The sequence below is a fragment of the Saccostrea cucullata genome, unplaced genomic scaffold (assembly GCF_032062105.1).
Source record: "Saccostrea cucullata isolate Sc308-1 unplaced genomic scaffold, CSIRO_AGI_Scuc_v1 ctg14895, whole genome shotgun sequence".
NCBI classification, from domain to species: domain Eukaryota; kingdom Metazoa; phylum Mollusca; class Bivalvia; order Ostreida; family Ostreidae; genus Saccostrea; species Saccostrea cuccullata.
The window spans coordinates 9,121-14,144 of NW_026918982.1; the positions used below are offsets into that span (position 1 = coordinate 9,121).

General features: G+C 32.5%; 1 pseudogene; it reads left to right on the forward strand.

Moving 5' to 3' along the window:
• The first annotated feature begins 831 nt into the window (after positions 1-831).
• LOC134276619 (uncharacterized) lies at positions 832-3,461 on the forward strand (annotated as a pseudogene).
• Positions 3,462-5,024: the final 1,563 nt, after the last annotated feature.

Below are 5,024 nucleotides of genomic sequence, written 5' to 3' on the forward strand. Positions count from 1 at the left end.
TTTCTCCAAAGGGGTAAGTTTGTTTTTTATTTCATATGTAAGTTTTGAGTAATACATTTAAAACGTAGAACTATTTAAGAACTTGAGTTAATTAATGTTTTTGTTACTATTTACGTATACAGGTTTTGCTGGGTAGAGTTACTCATGCGTTTATTGTTCTATTTTTGTGCAATGTACTGAGTTATATACGCACGTAGGCTATTTTGTTTTGCCGCTTATAAAGTCGGTGTTGTGGGTTTAATAGTTAAAACCACTTTTGTTAAGATGTTGTGTATTCTTAACGTTTTTCTTATTATAATAGTGTTCGGTTAAAATTACCGGGTCTGATTGTATGGTGTGCCATTAGTGCAATTGTAGTCAATGGTGACTTGAGTTTTCCTTTTGTATACGTGGCTTGTGACTTAAAAAATGTTATTTAATTCAAAGGTTCCTGATGTTATCCAATGTTAATCTATCCATGTGTGTGTTGGCAATGAACTTACCAGACCGGATACCCACTGGGAGCCAGTTGGCGGAGTCCGTCGTGAAACGGGTCGTGTCTGGATAGACGTGGTTTAGAGTCAACGATATTGAGGATTAATAAAGACTTTAATTTTGTGTATTGTAAATAATAGCTGTAAAATATGTTGTAAATATTGTTTTTATTGATTTTATTTATAGATAAAAAAAAATTGTAAATAGAAAAAAAAAACTTGTTATATCTGACTGGACAGAGCACGACGGCTGTCGTGACACTGTTATACCGTTTTGGTTTTTATTTTTCGCACGGCAGTCACGTGACGATGCTGATTTGTTAGGCATTTTAGCTCGCATTTTCTCTATGATATTGTAATGGATACACAAAAGATTTCAGAAATACCGTGTGTCGTACCAGGCTGTACGTCAGACGGACGTAAAAAGCGGAACCTGGAAAAGTATCCAGCTATGGAAGGAGTTGATTTTTTCCCGTTTCCACCCGTCTAAAGAACAACACAATTAGAAAGAGGTGGATCTCTCAGGTATGTTTTGTTTTTGCGAAAGCAAGCTAGGATACTCGATTTTTGAAGCATAAAAACTTCCAAACAGTTTTTTAATAAAACTTAGCAAACATATATTGTCAGTAATCTAGATGTTCGTTGATGTAGACATGAGAAACAGTCAACATGGTCAATCCGAATTTTCTCCATGATGATGAGCTATTAAAACAAAGATTTTATTCAGATTAATAGAGAGAATTTTGAACCAAAACGACATCATCGGGTGTGCTCCAATCATTTTGTTGACGGAAGACCTACCGAGTGTAATCCAGTCCCAACATTGTTTCCAAGAAATAATTTATGCGCCCATTGAAGGAGAGACCACAGAATGCTGTTGAAAAAGAAGCAACTTCACCTCTGTTCAACCTGATAAATTTCAAGATAATGAAACACTTGGGCTTGAACTCTTTAATGCACCACCAGTTGCAGCAGAAGTTGTTGTAACTGCAGTTCTTGAAGGTAAAATTAAAATATAATGTTTTGGATATTTTGATACCCATGCAGAAAATCTCTTACATGGAGTTATGTTAAAAATAATTTTCATGTAAAATTTATAAATCAAAATACACATGTTTCATAGGTTTATGGTATTGATTTTTTGTATATTTTATATTGTCAAAGGTGAAACAGCTCCTAGGTTCAATCCAGAAGTTGCCAGGAATAGCAGTAAGTCCAGTACGGCTACATTTATAAAATTTTGTAATATTAATGTGTTTATAACAAAGCTTGATTTAATATAATACCGTATATGGTGGCATATTTCTGTCCCCCCTCTTGTCAGTTATTTATGTTGACTTGTCAGATTTTTTTCTGTATTAAAAAAAATAAACATGAAAATGTGACCATGCCCAGTTTCGGTCAGCAGTTGACATCATATTTCTCTGGAAAGATGACTTAAGTATTAGACAAGTCAGCATAAAGATCTGACAAATCAAAATAAAGATCTGACAAGTCAACATAAAGATCTGACAAGTAGACATAATTTTCTACAAGTTAACATCTTTATCTGACAAGTTTTCATAACATCTGACAAGCCGACTTGGCAGAAAGTTATGTCAACTTGTTAGATGATGATGTCAACTTGTTAGTAAATATATTTATTTGTTGGAAAATAACATTTTGTCATATATTATGATGACAAGTAGATATAAGATGGCTTTGTCATGCTGAAATAATCAAGACAAGTCGACCAATTTTCCAGATAAGTTGATATACATGTATAGTCAAACTAGGCTGTAATGAAGTCACTGGGACCTATGAAATTACTTCGTTATATCCGTAATTTGTTATATCTGTATAAGGAATTTATTAAATTTATTATGTAGTTAGGAATCCCAAGATAAAATAAAAATGTAAATATTATTTTTACTCTGTTTTCTACTTTCATTTTTTAAAATATGTCTGTACATATGTTTCTACAGGACCACAATGTAATCTAGCAATATGTACTCATCATGCTTTCCTGTCTGAATAAAAGAACTTAATTTTATAACTTAGCTATATCCGTGAATTCGCAATATCCGTGTTCGTACTAAACAAGTCTTACTGTAAATATCTGACAAGTCAACATAAACATCTGACAAATCAACAAAAAATTGATGGTAGAAATATGCCATCATTAAAATGTTTAAAAATACTAATTATATCTATATATTGTTATACCTTTACATTTGTTATCTGATATTTAATCTTGAGCTGCTGAGCAATTCTTAATATGTGATATTACTCGAAAATTTCTGTCTTATTAAATTATTTTATTTTCAATGGTTTTAATTTGAACATTGATGCAACAGAATCCAATGCACTTTATTCACTCAACTTATTTCATTACATGCGTTGTGAATCACGATTATTCATACATGTCCAAAGAAAATAGCTTGGATAGACCCGAAACTGTTGACATGTCAACACAAACGGATCTTACAGGAGAAGACATTCAACTCCTGCGGCGGCAGACCAAAGAGATGAAAGCAAAACTGACTGACAAAAAAACATCGATACGTGACTGTTTCTTGGAAAATGTCTCAAGTCTGATCAATCAGTAAAACATTACACAGGATTACCAAGTAAACCTATTTTGGATGGATTGTTTTCATCAATAGAAGCAGACAAATGCAAACTCAAATACTGGGCAGGGAAAAAATCTGTTGGTGAAATGAAATATGAAGAGGAAGGAAACAAACCAGGACCCAAACGGAAGCTCAGTCCCTACGAGGAATTCATTTTAACTCTTGTCAGATTACGACTTGGAATTGTAGGATTTGTTCTTGCAGATTTATTTGGTGTTTCAAAGAGCAAAGTTTCACAAATTTTTACCACCTGGATATCATATATCATGATGTTTTTAGTCCACTTACTAAATGGCAGTCTAGAGAAAAAAATATCAAATACATGCCAAAATCGTTCAAGAAATCATTTCCCAGGACTTGTGCTATTATAGACTGACCGAATTTTTTGTTCAGAGGCCAAAAACTCCTACTTGTCAGTCAGCAACCTACAGCTCTTACAAACATCATAACACATTCAAATGTTTAGTGAGCATTACCCCTTCCGTGCATTTAACTATATTTCAGACTTATGGGCCGGGAATGTATCCGATATATATTACTTATAATAGTTCTTTTTTGTATAATATAGAGCCATACGATGATGTTTTGGCTGATGGTGGCTTTAAATTTGGGGACCTTTTGACCTTGAGAAGAGCGACTCTGAATATTCCTCCTTTTACTCACAAGTGTCTTTGGGTAAAGGAAAACGTTTGAATGCCAATGAAATAAGGAAAACTAGAAAAATAGCAAATTTAAGAATTCATGTAGAGAGAGCAATACAAAGACTAAAGTGTTTCAAACTACTTTCAAATATTATTCCATTGAAATTAAAACCTATTTGTAATCAAATGTTAAAAGTTGCTGCATTTTTATGCAACATTGACAAACCTCTTGTTAAAAACTAGTTCTGCATACTTATAACAATGTAGATGTATGTGCCTGTCCATTAATGATTACCAGGTCTTTGGGATTTTAATGAATAAGTCAGTGATGTTGTTAATGTCCGAATTCGTATACATTTAAAGTTACTTGTTTATAGAGCTTAATTAAAAAGCACCATCTGACAAGCTTGTTCACAGATTTTTTTTTCAGAATGATTGATGCATTCAATTCATGATTTTTTTTCAATAACAAGTCTTCTGACGCACACTTGCAAATTTGGATATGGGCAATGTAGTTGTATATTTTCAATTCTTCCAATTTATTTTAGATAGAGAGAAATTTTAAGTATAATTTTTTTATCATAGATATCAAATTTTCATGCTAGTTGGTTGTAATTTTCCATTGATGAAGCTTTTTTATTAATTTGCACGAGTAAACATAAGTTAAATAATGTATAAAATACAACAAACTACAAGTTACTGTGTATTAATTTTTCATTTGTAATTTTTTTTAAGAGCAGGAATTACATATTTATTGAAGAAAAAATTTGATTTGGATACAATCAATTGAAATAAAGTATTGTCAAAAGAAATTCTGTCTACAGATATTCCTTTCTGCGTGTAAAAGACAAAGTCACACCATTTTCTGTCACAAACCCCAAGCTGGTCTGAATTGATAATCCAAGATGTGTTTGTTTTCAGCTTAACATTGTTATTGTCGTCCATATAAACAAAATAATTTTTGTCCTTTGCAGCAACTTCTTCTGGTGATAAATCTTTGTGTGTATATGTGCACTTTATCTCAAGAAGTCCATTCCCACAGCATTTGCATTGCACAAGTCCATCTGGTGATGCACCCATGTAAGGATATTGCTTGGACACATGTAATCCACTTTCAACAACTTGGGCTTTCATGTGCTCTGTTTTATATTCTTCCTGGTATAAAAATCGAGCAATCGTTTCATGATCTTTTCCATACTTAATTGTAGGAGTTGAAAGGGGTACAGAGCTGGAATTAAAACAATATAATTGTCTTCTTTGTTTGAATCTCTAAAGTGACAAACAGAAAATACAATAGA